This window comes from Rattus norvegicus, chromosome 4 (assembly GCF_036323735.1).
Source record: "Rattus norvegicus strain BN/NHsdMcwi chromosome 4, GRCr8, whole genome shotgun sequence".
Lineage (NCBI taxonomy): Eukaryota > Metazoa > Chordata > Mammalia > Rodentia > Muridae > Rattus > Rattus norvegicus.
In genome coordinates, this window is record NC_086022.1 from 161,057,199 (window position 1) to 161,073,806 (window position 16,608).

At 47.1% G+C, this 16,608-nt stretch overlaps 1 long non-coding RNA gene across 4 annotated transcripts in view; it reads right to left on the reverse strand.

The window, feature by feature from the left end:
- The window catches only part of LOC120102392 (uncharacterized), a 66,277-nt gene that overhangs the window by 1,893 nt on the left and 47,776 nt on the right, over positions 1-16,608 (reverse strand). The window contains exons 1-3 of one of the 4 annotated variants that reach the window (XR_005503900.2): positions 3,754-16,608; positions 3,293-3,354; positions 1-231 (exon numbers count right to left, since the gene is read on the reverse strand). The exon at positions 3,754-16,608 is cut by the window's right edge and continues 47,776 nt beyond it. This is a non-coding gene — a long non-coding RNA (uncharacterized LOC120102392). The other 3 variants (XR_005503899.2, XR_005503898.2, XR_005503897.2) reach the window with 3 other exon arrangements.

The window sequence follows — 16,608 nt, forward strand, 5'->3', positions numbered from 1 at the left end:
CTTCCAGGCCAGAACATGCTGGACACCAGCCCACCAATTGAAGAGCGTGATGGTGTGGCTGTAGACACACCGGAAATGGAGCTGCTGTCAGTTCTTACAGAAGGAAGACCTGGAGAGAGATGAGTGAGGGCGTCCATTCTAGGGGCCTTCTTTCTCTAAGCTTGTCTCCTGGAACTTCACATACCCCCTTGGAAAGGGCAAGGCAATTTACTTGTTTTACTGAAGGAAAAGCTGAAAAGAAAAATGCCAGCAATCGAACATCTGTTTAGCACCTATTGTATGCCAAGTACATTAAATGAATCTAAAATCATTTCAGCAATCCAAAGTAGTCGGCAATTTATGCTCCCATGGCCTCCGCCTTACAGATAAGGAAACTGTGGCTCCAGATGTTTAGACTCTTATCCAAAGGCACACAATTAATGTGGGATTTGAGTAGTCTGGTTTCAGAGACTAGGATCCTGCAGACATGCTGTCCTGCCTCCTCCCATAACCTAGGCAATGATCGGGGCAAAAGGTTCATAAGAAAGAGTCCCCTTCTTTCTACACTACCACATGTGCGTTGTGATCTGATCTATCCACATGGTCCTGCAGATCCTCTGGGTTCCCCCGCTGGGCTCTCCTCCCAACTGGCATGTAAAGATGACCTTGTCTGATGATCTTTGTCACATATTGCTATTTAAAGCGTTCAGTATTCCGTTTTGATTTGCTCCAGAATCTAGCCGCTAATGGGTGGGAGGTACCCACCTCGCTGCAAGTGCATGGATGAAGGAGGAGCCGGGTACTGGGACGAAACGTCTACATCCAGCTGAAGGAAGGTGCCTGCACTGGATACCTGGAATGCCACCCAGGCCTGCCTGACAGAACTCCATATAGGAGCAGTTGGAGGATTTTTACCTTGCAAATAATTCGGCGCCATTCGAACATTAGCAGCAGCAACAGCAGCACGCTGTTGCCATCTGCTGGGCGTAAAGGAGAAGTTCAGCGATGCTACATCCTACTGAGCACAGGGCTAATGAGGGGAAGTCAGCCTTTCCCAATGGCTGTTTCTGTGGACTTTCTGCTCCCACAATGTCTGCAGGCAAATGACTGTTAGCTTGGGAGAGAAGGAGAGAAGCACCTTGTGTGAATAAAAAGGGAATTCCAAATCCGCTAAGCCGGATCTTTCTCTGTGGGAGGATTGCGTTTGTTGAAAACTCAGACTCTTAGCCTGTCATCCTAGGTACTGGGGAGACTGAGGCAGGAGGACTAAAAATTTAAAGCCTGTTTTAGTGAGCTTAAGAGCAGCTCCAGAGAGTTACTAACTCTGTTTCAAACATAAACAGTAAGAACTGAAGATGTAACTCCGTGATAGAGTCTGTTTGAGATGCCCTAGGTTCAATCCCCAACCCTGAAAAAGCCTAAGGAAAGAAGAGAAGGAAAAATAGAGAAAATCAAAGCAGATTCTTGGATGTCGCATGCAGGTCTGAGGCAGAGAGCCTGAGGCTGAGTTGTTTCTGGGTAGCTGTTTCTCTGCCCCTAAGGCTCTGGCCAGGTCCCATGGCTGTAGACCCATTTGCCACACAGCATCTTATCAGACCTCAGATTGGATTTTTCAATCCAGAAACTTCTATGCTGCTCCAATTGAGCTAGAACCACTACCAATAATGATGTGACTTTCCCTTAGCTATGACTAAGCTGTGCCAGTCCCAGAGGGAAAGGCCCAAGCATCATCTAGTTCAATCTTCTTTCCAAAACTTCCCTTTAATGGGTAGATATTGTGATTCAGTTTATGCATACAAAATGAGTGCCAAGAGATCCAGTTCACTGACTGCTGTCCAAAGACCCCAGGGTCATTGACCTTCTCAATTTGCATCACTTCCTCTGGAACATAATTTACTTCCCAGCTTCCTGACCTGTCCTCAGCCCCAGGCTTCAGCCCCAGCTTACTGTAGTTGAATGGCTAGTAGAAGGAGCTATGGTCAGTCAGAAACCAGAGAGTCGTGAACTTGAAGGACTGGGCTGAAGGTGAGGATCAAGTCACAAAGTCACAAAGCTTTTAGTGACACTATGGGACTACTCCACTGGGCACCAAGTGGCTGAGCTGAACATAAGCTTGGACACGCATCCTTCCTATCTACCAGGAGCTCAAGGCCTGGCTGGGGATGGAAGATGCACTCCAACCTCCAAAGCTTGTGCCAAGAGAATGGCAGATATACCATAGGTCAGAAGTAGACTAGCCTCGACAAATGGGGGGAGGTGCCGCTTTCTGGTGGATTGAGAATATGTGGCACCCAAGTATGGCTGAACTTCTCGGGATCCATAGGTGGATGGTGATTCAACTCTTGTTCCTCTGAGCACTGTTTTGAGCACCAATACACACGGATGAAACACCTGCCTCCAGGGTCATGGAAACCAAGAGGGACTTCTGAGGATTCTGAGTAAGGAACTGGTACAGGTGAGACACAGTTTACAGAGGTTTGGGATGGCCACAGGAGGAGGCTGGCTCTCCCAATAAAAAGAAAAGCTCTTTAGAGCACATTTCTGGTCCTGTGAGGTATCAATGCCCCCTCATGGTACCAAATGGTATCAGCTACTCCTGCAGGGCTCGTCTTCTTGTCTTTAAAGAGATTAGTAAGTCACAGGCCCTGCCATTGAAACCTGGGAGGGAGACAGAAATAAGTCATGGAGCAACATGGTGATTTCCACAGGCTCTGGATTGGGAGGGGCTCACAGCAGCAAGAAGAAATGGTGGGGGTGAGGAGGTGGGGACATGGTGAATTCCACATTGGCCATCTGGCTGCCTGACTTCCCTACTTCTGGTTAAGGCAGTCTGCTGAGGTTGGTCACAGGGATGGAATGGCCAGAGGTGACAAGAGCCTCAGGTGCTATGGTGACTCCTCCAAGGCCTTCTAACCTTCTGTGTAGACACCCATGGTTTGACTTACCCCTTTGATGCTCCAGAAAGGAAAAGAGCTGCATCGCTCAGAGTATATGCCTTGGAAAGGACACCAGGACCACAAGGCAGCAAGGGATCCTGCCAACTCCTGAGGGTCCCTTTAGGGCTTAAACCATGGGGCCCACTGCCACTCAGAGAAGGCTGAGATCAAGGAAGTTTCTTAAGTTCTCCGGGAGTGGCATATGTACCAGAAGCTGGGAGTTTTCTTGAGTCTAGAGACGTAGAGAGGGGGCAATGGCCATTGGAGGAGCTGCTCGCCCATCCCAAATCCTCCTCAACCAGCTGCAAAGCTACCTCTTATCCTCAGAATGTCAGGTCGGTCGGCTGAGAAAACAAGAGAGTTTCCATGATCCCTACCTCTGTTGTCCGAGTCCTGGGCCTGTGTGCTCCACACTTTCCACGGCATTCTAAGGGAGCACCTGTAAGCAGAAATAAGATTTGCATCTTGTCTAAACCCACCTGCCTCCCTCTGTGGGTCTATCAACCTGAGATTCCCTTCCCATCTCCTGGCTGGCCACTGGGATACCAGACACCCACTACCCACACCCTGTGGGGCAAACTATGGGCCACACAGGTCCTTGTGCTCACACCTTTAATTACTCTATTTCGAATTTCAAGTCTCTACCAGTAGCTTTGAGATGGCAGGGTTCATCGGACAGAAATATCAAGCAGGGGTTGGAGGACAGGGAAAGGCAGGCACAGAGATACCCCATCTTCCATTTCTCTTTTATCTCAGACTATAAGGCCGAGTCTGACCGAGCATCCCTGGCTTCTTCAGCCTCCCACCGAGCCCTCGGGTCCTCCACAGCTCTACTTACTCTGTCTTGGGGCTGCTCTTGGCTCCTCCTCGGTGAGTGCAACCAGGATTGCTGCTCCAGCTATGCAGGCTGACAGGAGTCTGATGGAGCATCCTCTGGGCTGACACAGGCAGGACCTTGCCCTACCCACCCTGCCCAGAAACTCTGATCCTGTGCTCTGGTCTGCTGATGATCCTTTTGATGCTTCTCACACCCACACACATGTTCATACACCACACACACACACACACACACACACACACACACACACACACCACAATACACACACACACACCACAATACACACACACATACACACATACCACACACACCACAATACACACACACACATACACACATACCACACACACATACATACCACACACACACACACACACACACACACACACACACACACACACACACACACACCAAAGCCATCTGTGTCCCTGACTGGACATCCTGCTTTTCTTACAGTCAGAGAATAAGAGACACCACAGGAATGGAGGGCAGCACCACATGGAAGTGGGTGGTCTTATTGTCCCACTGCCGACTGTCTCACAATGTCCTGTCTTAGCTCTTACCAGGTCAATAGAAACACAAAGCTGACATGGGCTACATGAAAAGGTTTTGTCTCAAAGCGATAGATAGATAGATAGATAGATAGATAGATAGATAGATAGATAGATAGATAGATAGATAGATAACGATAGCTAGAAACAGAGTGCATGGGGCCTCCCTAGCACCCTGTAACCTCCTTGTCCCAACTTAGGCACCTTCCCCTGCAACCCCCATCCCTGTCTGAGTGTTCCTATGTCCTCCCTGTCCCAGGCTTGAGTCTCTTGCCTCCCTGTCTCTTTCTCACAGAGCTGAAGAGTCAGGTGTCTCCTTCTCAGCCTACGGAGTCCTTATTTTCCCTCCAGCTCTCCAACAATCTGAAGGGAAGCTGCAGTCACTACAGGCTACAGATCAAATCTCCCCAGCACCTCCCTCACTCTGTGCCTAAAGAACTGAGCTTAAAATGAATGTCCATCCAAATAGCTCTCCTGGGTACAATCCATCCCCCCCTTTATAAAACCAAGGGAAAATGTTCCAGTTTAGAAACCAACTCCCTGGACTAAGTCACCCAGCCTCTGGACACCTGTGTCTGGCTCCCGTCAACCCCAGGGCACCTCGTTCCACAAGGCTCCTTAGGAAACCGTGCCGCAGTTTCAAGACTCAACAGATCACAGCGAGGAGCTCGCCAGCTTCCACACCTGCCACCAAGGCAATGTAGACATGGAAAAGAACCAGGGCAGGTTGCACATGCTGGGCTGTGCGCACACATGGGTACACACGGTATTTGAACTCACCCCTTTGCTCCATCCTGTCTGTGACATTGCCAGGAAAGAGTCTTAGCTGGCCTCCAATCAGAAGACGAGTCTTTGCACTCTTCCCGGCCCTACCGTGTGCCACTTTCCACCCGAAAGAATCCCACTTAAATTATTCGAATAGTATCTTCAGCTGGTCCTTGTTCCATCCAGAACCTCCACACCAGAGACCTACGTGCTGTTCTGCAACAATCTGATTCTTTCATTTCCTGGCACTCCCTACCAACTTATGTGTGTCTGAGATGCTCTCGCTTTTCTCCCTTACTTCCTTCTCCAAATTAACCTTGATTCTTCTGGGACTCCCCAGGGGTCCCAGTTAGGCCAGGTATTTGGCTAGTGTGGGGATGGGGGGTGGGGGGTGGCTCATCTATGAGCCTCGAAGCATAAGAACTCCTGGGGGTCAAGTTGTCTGTGGGTGGGGTGTGGGTGGGGCTGGAACCCAGGATCTACTCCCAGGCACAGATGGGAACCAAAAGGAAGGTCCTGATTTTTTTTTTTTTTAATCTCACCTGGCCTGTTTCTCTTGCTCCTTGTAATATTGTTTATTTGTTCTGTACATTGACCCTTTTGATTTTTATGTGGTGGGAAGGTTTTTTTTTCTGGTCCAATCTAACTGCTGTTCAGTAACCTCTTGTGTGTGTACACCCATCTCTTCCTTCAGGTTTAAGGGTTGTTTTTTTTTTTTCCCTATGGTTTTGCTGAAAATATTTGCAGGTCCTTGGAGTTGGGACTCTTCATCTTCTATTTTTATTATTTTATTATTTTATTATTCTAATTTAAGTCTTTTCATAGTAGCCTACGTTTTCAGGATGGTTTGTGTTGGGCCTTTCAGGTTTAACATCTCCTTTGACTGATGCACCCATTTCTTCCATCGTCTTTCCTAATCCTGAGACCTTTTTTCTTTTTTAACCAGTTTTATATTCTGTTGTTGGTGTTTAATTTGGTTGGTCCTGTTCTTTCCTGAGCATTTCATCTACAGGATTCCTCACATTACCTTTTAGTTATAGCCTCCATTTTCATTTTCAGGTCACAAACACTTTTATCCAACACCCCTACCCATTTAATCGTATTTTTCTGTTGTTTGTTTCTTTCTTCCTTTCTTCCTTCCTTTCTTTCTTTCTTTCTTTCTTTCTTTCAAGAAATTAATAATTTACTCTTTAAAGGCCTCTGCTTGGTTGACTGCATTTTTCTGTATTTCTTTGAGGGATTTATTTCTTTCCTCTTTAAAGGCATCTATCATTTTTACAAGGTGGACTTTGAGGCCATTTTCTTGTTCTTCTGCTGTGTTAGTGTGGCCATAGCTTCCTGTAGCAGGGTAGCTTCACCCTGGGGGTGTCAAGCTGACATGCTTCTTGTTTGTCCTGTTCTTATGCTTTCCTTTAGCCACCTGGCTGTCGCTGTATGTTCCTGGTGTACCATTCACTAGGAAGGAGGTCCTAATCTGGTTGAATCCCATGCAACAGCCTCCTATCAGCTGTTGTGGACTGCCTGACCTTGGTGTAGCAGGCCTGGGTGTTCCTTGTTTGGAACTCCCTTCCTTATCCAAGACACCTCCCACATACACACCACTGTCCTTTGCCCACCCAACCCATGACAAGCATTGTCAATACCTCCTGAAGTCTGATCATAGGGCAGGCTGCAAATGCCATGTAGGGTATGGCCACTAGCTATACCGAACAGCCTTATGTAAACATCTTGGGACTAAACCCTAGAGATGAAGTTCTCAGAAGGCAAAAGTCTTCCAGCTGAAGACTGGGCTCCCTCTGCTGCTGCCAGCTCCCACCTTGTGTCTCCACACTCCCGACCCTTACAATTGCCATGAGAGTCTTGAGAGATCTCCATGTAGGACCTGAAAGCCTGTGATGTCCCTTTACTCTAGGGTGAAACAGATTGTATGAAGAGAATGTCTGCTAGAAGAAGCTGTTCACTGACTACCCCCCCCACAAACACACACACTAGGTGCTCCCATAGGCTTATACATCATCCACATTAGGGAAAGGTGTGACTACTAGCACCCCAGACTGAAAAGGACTCTTGGCTAGACACCACTGAGAGCTCTGTCTACCCCAAACAGTCGAGACATGGGTGTTTCACCTCCAACCTTACTTAGCCACCTGTTATCTGAACAACACCACAGCCTGTGGAGGAGATTCTGGATTACTGACTCACAGCTGAGGGAGGCAGGCCAGCCCCGAGGTGGAGAACTAGAAATTGTATGTACGATTAGCTTTTGCTAATGAGAGAAGTGCAGCAGGGAAAGGTTAAGAAACCTGTGTGTTTAGCATCACACAGCTTGGAAGTGGCAGGGCTGAGATTGAGGTCCAGGCAGTTTGCAGATCAGAGCCACACCCTTGATAAGTGGGATGTACTTGCTCACGGGGGTCAGGGGCTCTCCTGCAAGGTGGAGAATAATCAGCCTCGATGCACAAGAAGAGGCTGCCCTTATCTATCATATTTGTATATCGTCTAACAATATTCCAGTGCAGATAGTAACAAAAACCTTTCCTCCCTCTCCCTTTCCCTCCTTCTCCCTCCCTCCTCCCCCTACCTTTCTGCCTCCATATCTTCCACAATCCCACTCTCACTGTCTCCTTCCTTCTCTATTTTCTCTCTTCCTCCTCTCTTCTGTCTGCCTCTTTCTCCATTCCTCTTCTCTCCTCCCTCCCTCCTTTCTTTCCTTCTTTCCTTCCTTCCTTTCTGATAATTCTCCTTCCACTGAGATCAAAGCAAGGGTTTTCTAACCCTTGGGATACAGAATAGCCAGACTTCAGTAGTTTCTTGGGAAACAAGGGGTCCTGGGGAGATGGTTCTCACCTCCATGCAAATAGGAGAAAGTTTCTGTCCTGCCCCTCCCTCTCTCTCATTACTATAGACAAAAACACTGTTGGTGATTTTCATAAGACTTCAGAAATGACCAACAACAGCAGGAATAACAGAACCAGTTTATGCTTTGTCCTCATCATTACTGGCCACCATACTAGTGTTGCCCAGGGAAGCCCCTTCTCAGAGACAGCACCACCCACTGATTCTCAGTGCATCTTTCCTGCTCTCAGAGTTAACTGTCCTGGGGACAGCCTCTCTGGTCACAGCAGAGATGGTCAGGGGCCATCCTGTCTTGTTAACCCCAGTGGAATCTGCCCATTGTGTCTCTCTCTTAGCATCTAGTCAATCCATTTGCTTCATCATTATGTTTGTAAGTTGCCTCAATTTTTTTATAGAATGACTTGCCGGAGGCTTTAGAGCCAAGTACAGGTGTGAATGAACATGAGTTATCCAGACTGGAACCATAGAAGGGGTGGAGCACTGAGTCTTTCATGGCCATGTGGAAGGGACAGTGACATGGTTTTCTACCTCTGGAGCAGAGCCAGCTGGGTGTGGGCCTCCACAACTGTTGACAGTTGCTAGGTACAAGGCTTCTTTGTTCTTTATGTTCTTCCTTTGGGGAAATTTCCTCTCTGCCAAGGTTTATGACTCTATGATAATCTGGGACAGCATGAATCCTGGAAGCAATATGGTAAACACTAAGACCTTTAGGACAGCTCTTAAGGCTGTGGGAAAGAACTCGGATAGTGTGCATGGGAGCTGGAGAGGTTGCTCAATTTTTAAGGGCACTGACAGCTCCTCCAGAGGACTCATGTTCAATTCCCAGCACCCACATGGCAGCCCACAACTGTCTGTAACTCCAGAGGAATCTGACACCAATACACATGAGATAAAATATATAATATATATATAATTTCTCAACTATGCAAAATATAATAATGCAATATGACTTCTATGAGGGGTTTCATGGACCTAAAAGAGATGCAGTGGCACTATAAGCCTGCTTGTCAGAAAAATATTAAGGAGGGAGATAAAGAGATTTGGGGAGTGGTGATCACAGGGCAAGATCCCACCTAGCTAAGATTATTGTTTGTGCTTACATAAACAGACAGGTCTCTGAATTCATTTGCAATGTTAAGGAAAAAAAAGAAAAAAATCTACTTGCTGTCTCTTTCTAAGAATCAGGGGGCTGGGATCATAGTATTGATTCATGGGATAATCAGAAGGAAACCTGGGGTGAACAACTGATATGTAAAATAAAAGCCTGGTCTATGAGAACTAAGCTATCTGGATGAGCTGTCTGAAGATGTCTAGAGAAAGCTGTCTCCAGCAGAGCACAGGCCATCAGCTTATACCCCATGATTGACTTTGAGTCCTTTCTTTCACTGTTCTCAAACACCTGTTTCTCAGAAACCCTCTACAAGCCGAGGCTGATCTTGGCAGTGGAACCAGACCTGGGTTCAGGCAGCCACCCCACTCTACAGGTCTCTGAGGTGTGCTACCCAGGGAGTGGTCAATGAGCAATGGTTCTGATTTAGAAGGGGACTTGAATTGTGGGGGGCACTCTCTACTCTCTAACTGAAACAGTATTTCTATTCTCTAACTGAAACAGTGTTTCTACTCTCTAGCTGAAACAGTGTTTCTACTCTCTAGCTGAAACAGTGTTTCTACTCTCTAGCTGAAACAGTGTTTCTACTCTCTAACTGAAACAGTGTTTCTACTCTAACTGAAACAGTGTTTCTACTCTCTAACTAAAACAGTGTTTCTACTCTCCAGCTGAAACAGTGTTTCTCTAGCTGAAACAGTGTTTCTACTCTCTAACTGAAACAGCATTTTTAATTAGCTCCAGGCCACTCTTTCCCTACTTCTGTATAGAATCTCCCAAAAGAGAAACAACTTCCCTCACACACTTCTGTGTACCTCTGTGACCCTGGGTCCAACTTTCTCCAGCCATGCCCATACACCCCTCTATCTGTTCTTCTTTATCCACCTAAGCCTAGACACTCGCAGCAGATGCAGGCAGTAGAGAAAGTCTGAGACAGGAATCAAGGCTGAACCATGACTATGAAGCCTTGGAAAAGGAAAGCACTCAGAGAGGCAGTAGGAGATAGAAATGTGCTATAGGGTGTGTACATTATCTGGCCAAGCAAGCTTTCCCCAGAACTATAGTGGCCTCTGCACTGTGAATATCACCATGGAGCTTCTAGTAATCCTTCCTATACACTGGGAGAAAGCAGCTTCATGATGTGTGGGTCAAAGTGGCAGAAAGGAAGCCCAGCCCAGACTCACATTTCTTGCAGAGCTAGACCTCAAGCTCAAGGCCCTGTGCTTGTCCAGCAAGCTCTGCCCAGGGCTTGTTTCTTGGTTTCCCTTTAAATGCTTCCAGCACTTTGTGGGGGCTGGATGGGGCTGTGGTCTCTGGCAAAGAAGGGAGGGCTAATTGGAAAAGCCGCTTGCAGGTGCCTCCGAGGGCATTCCTGCCAGCTTTGTGGCTGCAATAATGAGTTTCTGAGCATTGTGGGCTATTCCTAACAAGGATAACTAAATCATTCATTTCATTACCGACAGAGCTTGGCAGATAATTGTGCAAGAGGCAATTATCATCATGCTCATTCCAGGAAGGAGTGCGACCAGCTGACCCTCAACAGCCATGCAGAAGGAAACAGGAGGCAGGGCTGAAAGCTCTCTGGCCTCCTGCCTGAGATAAGCTGCTTCCAGGCTCAATGGGAGGGGGAAAAGAGAGAGGGAAAGAGGGAGGAGCACAGGAGGCAGAGGGGGAGAGAAGGAAATAGGCAGGGAAGGGGAGGAAAGGAGAGAGAAATAGAAAGAATAGAGATAAAGGAAAACTGAATGAGGGAGTGTTGAGGGAGTAAGAAAGGGGAAGGGAAATGGGGGAGTCTGCAGATGGGATGAGGTTTCTTTGGGGAACTAATGGGGACAGTCTAGAATTAGTGATGATGACCACATTAACTCTAGGGAGAAAGAAAAGGAGGGATAGGAGAGGGGAGAGAATGGAAGAGAAAGACTGGAAGAGAGGGAAGGAGGGAAGCAAGTGAGTGAGAGAAGAGAACCCAGAGAGATATGTGACAGAGAAGGACAGAGAGGGACTTGTGGGGGAGCAAAGAGAAAAGGGGAACTGGGAGGAGTCAGCGAGAAATGGAGGTTGCACCTGGCACAAAGATGTCCCTGCTCTTTCTGTCCTGATTACTGTAGTAGCCTGCCCTCCTTCGCTCCTGTCTCTGACTCCCTGCAGACCTGATTGTCACAGCAACTTACTAAAATACTAACTTTGTCTCATGAGCCTGCTGACTGAGAAATCTTCCTGACTTGATCATATCCGTTCTCTATATCTTCCAAGCACAGCTCTAACCCATGCCAATTCTTTCCCCTGAATGTGTGCACAGATGATGGGATAAACAAAATGTTCTGTGTGTGTGCCACGGAACACTACTCAGCCAGGCAAAGGAATGAATGGTACTACGTGGATGAACCTTGAACATTATGCTGAAGGAAGGAAGCCAGCCATGGAAGGCCACACATCACAGGATTCCTCACAGGATGAAATGTTCAGAAATGGCAGATCTGCTTATGATGCTCAACAGAGGGACATAAAGCTGACCAGTGATCACCTTAAGACAGAGAAGAGGAGAGAGGGGGAGATGGGGGAGTCTATAGATGGGATGAGGTTTCTTTGGGAGTCTAATGGGGACAGTCTAGAATTAGATGACCACATTAACTCTGGCTCCACTGGATTACACTCTGTGAGAGGACAAATCTCATGGAACGAGAATAAAAATCCTTCTTCGATTCAAGGTGTGGTATAAAGTGGCAGACACCAAAGGCTGAACATATGCAATCGGGCACCCTGTCCATCCATCAGAGCCAGGCTTGTCACTGTTGCCATGGGAACAGAGCCAAACAGATGCTATTGAGGTTTAATGCCGTGTCCCATCCAAGGTCCTTCCACATCTCTAACCATGGGTGGGCCTAAAATCCATATACAATGGGTGACTTAGTATCTTTTCTGTAGATTCAGCACATTACATGGAAGATCACAATCTGTGCTTCCGAGGGGTGTGTGTGTGTGTGTGTGTGTGTGTGTGTGTGTGTGTGTGTGTGAAGGTGTACAGCAAGCCTGGGAGCCTGGGTACCTATGAGGGATGGGAACAAAAGGATAAGCAAATGTAGAGTAAGACAAGGGCAGTTCAGTGGTCAGGGAGTCTGATTAACCTAGGCTTCTACACCTAGGCAAGAACACTAAGATCAATGCCTGGGAATATATTAACAATAATAAGCATTAGTTAATAATAATAATTAATAATAATGTTTACTTATTATTATTCCCATGCATCATCATTATCACACTATCCATGATTCCCCTTCCAGGGAACCTAACACCTTCTTCTGGCCTCTAGGGGCAACAGGCCCTCATGTGGTGCACAGATTCACAGTCAAAACATGAAGACACATAAAAGAATAAAAGAATATTTAAAATGAAATAAATAATGATGCTACCAACCTAACAGTGGGCATTGAGTTATTATTATTGCTGCTGCTGCTGCTGTTGTCATTTTTACTTTACAGCTTATATTTAGAGACTGACAGCTGAGGCACTCGCTGTCACAGACCCCACTGCCAATGTTCCTACTGGGGACTTTCTCCCAGGACACTTTTGAGGACAAGAGAAAAGAAGAATGGATTGTAAAATGTTGGTGCAGACAGCTGTTCCAGCAGGGATGAACTAGCGAACTACTGCAGAGGGATGACAGTCTGAAGGCTAGACTGTGTCATGGGGAGAACCAGCTCCTAAAGCCTCCACCTCAGCACAAGAGAGACTCTGTTGCTTTGTTTTCCTCTGACACATCTGGTTATGGGAGCTATGACATCAGCTCTGACTACTTGACATAACCTGAAATCACCTGGTAAGAGATACCCGGTGATGCGTTGCCTACATTGGCCTGAGGGCGTGTCTGCGGGGGCTTGACATACTTAAGAGATGTGCAAAGACAGGGTCCACTGTGGGCAGCACCACTCCCTAGGCAGGAAGGAGGGCCTAAACTGTAAAAGAGCAAAGAAATCACTAAACCGAGCAAACAATCAGACAAATGACTATGCATTCATACATTTCTCTCTTCCCTCATGGGCGGATGTGGTGTGACTAGTTGTTTCAGGTTGTAGCCACTGTGACCTCCCAGAAATGATAGACTATAGCCTGGAGCTTAAAAAAAAAATCCATCTTCCCCAAAAGTTTCTTTTTCATAGGGCATTTATGACAGCAACACAGATAAAACTAGGAGAAAAACATTAGAATTTCCTAGGTGAAAATTATATCTGGGTAGGAGAGCTCCAATGAAATAGATCCCGATTCTCCAGTCTGTTGGGGATATAGCCACACCACTTTATGAGGGGCTCCTAACATCAGCACTGTAATCGCCTATTGTCGCATGTTAAAGTGGTGACACCTACTGGTGGCAACCAGTAGCACACTTCCCAGGATTCCTGCTTTTCTGAGGCTTCCTCCCGCAGCAGTGACCCCTCATTGGGTTAGCCCTGTGACCTTTATTGTGTCTATTGGAATGTCATAAGGACACACACATTGGGGTGCCGCCCCCTGTAGACCTCATGTAGCTCTTGCAGCCTTGAGCCACCAAGTGAAAGGTCCAATGATCTAGGTAGAGTCACCACCAGGGAGAAATGCCTGGCTAGCCTCTGGTTCATCACACCACCCAGCAGAGGATCACATGTGGGTGAAGATGTCACTATGGATAGTCTAGCCCCAGCAACAATCAGATTAAACAGAAGACCTGGCCCCATTCAGCTGTATACAATGCTGTAGACAAGGGAAACATCATACTATCGTCTTCTCAAGCCTGCCACAGATGATCAACACACTGGTACACAGTTGGATCTGAGTGAGATATGTCAGGCTCATTATTAAGGGTTTGTCTCCTTCTTCTAATGAAAGCAGTGGTGTCTTTAAGCCACCTTTCCAAAAGCCAGACCAAGCTTGGCTGGGGTAGAGTCCCACATGGCAACAGAAAGCCCAAGGGGCCACATGCTCCAGTTTCCTTGTGACTCATGAGATCCAGGAGCATGGCTTTAGGGGAAAGGCCAAACTGGGATTTTCAATGTCATGACCAAGGTCCTAAGAGGTTCTAAGTAGGGGAAGCAGGGTCCAACTGTCTGACACGCTGTCTTCCCCGTCACTTCCTGCACTGGTGTTTAATTATTGGCATCACACCAAAACACAATGTGTTTGGCACCAGAAATCTGTCCCTGGCTAGTGATGGTGGAAGCTCCCTGCCTCTGAGGAAAGAGAAAAGTTGGGGAGCCCTGCTTGAGCACCTAACAAACACCACACTGGATAGAATGACAACCCCAGGTAAGAGGACATTCGTAGTTTTCCAGATTTCCTGCTGTATATTTTTCATGTGTCCAGTGTGACTCTCTGATGTCTGTGTGTATGTGAAATGATTAGTCCATTCAGCTAATTCACATCTCTGCCTCTTAGTCTATGTGTCATACTTAGCATTCAGAATATCTTAGCACATTAAAGTTCACAATCATGTTATAACCCATAATCCCAGTGCTCTCTCCACCAGGTCTCTCCATCCTGCCTAACACTCAGAACCCACTACAGTGTTATTACCAGTCCTACCTCCAGCCTCTCTCCACATATCTTCTGTTCTACACACCTGAAGACAACGTTAGGTACCCAATGTAAATGGAATCTCTGTCTCTCTCTGTTTCTCTGTCTCTGTCTCTGTCTCTCTTTCTCTCCATCTCCCTTTCCCCACCCCTCTCACATACACACATACATATTCACAACACACACACACACACATACACACACACTTTACCCTTTACCTTTTATGTTCAATAGACACAATGATTCTAGGTCTTGCTACACTGCACAGATTTAAGGAAGGGACCCCATAGGCAAGTGATTCTTTTTACATGCTAACTTCATTCCCTTTGGGACTGGGAAATGTGGTAGATGTGTTTTTTAATCCATTTTAAAAAACAAAACACTGCATACTGATCTACATGGTCATATCTGCGTCCCCACCAACAGTGTGTGGCCTCTGCCCTCTCACATCCCCACCAATCCTTGCTAGCTTTTGTGCTCTTGGCCATTAGGTGGCCTAACAAACACGTAGGAAGAACTCACCATGTTTGCGGTTTATATGTGTCTGGTGTCTAGCGAGAGTACCCACTTTTAATATAGCTCTCGGTGCATGGCCAAGAAAGGTCATTTTCCAGACTATTTGCCCATTTTCAGTCAGGCATTTTGTTTGCTGAAAGCTAAGTGCCCCTGCTCCTCGGACATTGCAGAAGCCAGACCCTAGCAGCTTACAGCTGGGAACGTTTTCTTTTGCTTTCCAATCTGTCTTCGCTTTGTTGCTTGTTTCTTGACTGTGTGGAAGTGCCTTGTTTTGATGCAACGTGTAGGTCTATTTTACTTGATACCTATGTTTGGGGGGCAAGAGCCACTGTCTAGATCAGGGGTTTACAACCCCTTTTGGGGGTTGAACGACCCTTTCGAGGGATGGCTTAACAGATATGCATATCCAGATATTTACTTTATAAATCATAACAGCAGCAAAATTAGTTATGAAGTAGCAACGAAAATAATCTTACGGCTTGGGAGAAGGGGGTCACCATGACATGAGAAACTATACTAAAGGTTCACAGCTTAGGGAGGCTGAGAACCACTGACCTAGAAGGTCATGAAATCTCCCATTTCCTTCTATCAGGCTGATACTTTCTAGGTTTACACTGACGTCTTTATCTATTTTGAGTTTATTTCTGTGCATGCACAGAGGGTCCAGTTTCAAGCCTCTGCCTGGGAAGGTGAGGAGCTGTCGGCATCATCTGCTGCAGATGCCACTCTTCAGCCTCTGTGGCTCCTTAAGACAGAAGGCTTCACACAAAGACCTTAGTCGTTCCTACACAGCAGTCTCTTTAACTCCTAAAACCTGAGACGGGAGCCGCTACATCACCCCGTGGTCTCCTGCCTGGTTCTCAGCTCTTTAGGAACTTCTAAGGCGCTTCTGTTTGTACAATCGATCGACTTCACATTTGAGTGAGGAGGCGGGTGTCAGGTGGCTGGAGTCATCGGCTGTCTTAGCCACCACTGCTTGGAGCCATACTGTCTCACATGTTGACACTCCGTATTTGCTGAGTGAAAAAAAATTAGCAAACAATTCTGTGGGTGAAAGTCAAGACTAAGACCTGGAGCGTGCCCCCACCTTGTGGCCCAGCTTGGATCTGTAGCCTTTGGTGACCTAAAGCCAGTCTTCAAGTCTGGCCACCAGGCTGCCAAGCCAAGGAGGAAGCAGCCGCAGTTGTTCCTGACCCTGCCACTAGGGGGCAGATGCGTCCCGTATTTTCAAGGCAACACCAGCCCGCTCTGCCATCCTGGCTGCAAAGGCACCTTGGGCATCAGGCTGAGGCAAAAATGTTAAGTTGCTCTGCCAACATCAGTCCAACTCAGGGATTGCTGCAGAGGTACCAAAATGGGGCGGGGGCGGGGTGGGGGTATGAAATGGACATCTTGGGTCCTTATCCTAGGTGCGTAGGGCAAGGTGAAGTGGGCCTTGTTCTGTGTTTGAGGCAGCAGGATCTCCTAACCGAAGCACTGAGGCCCTCTCCACCTTTTGATGCCAAACGTTGTCACCAA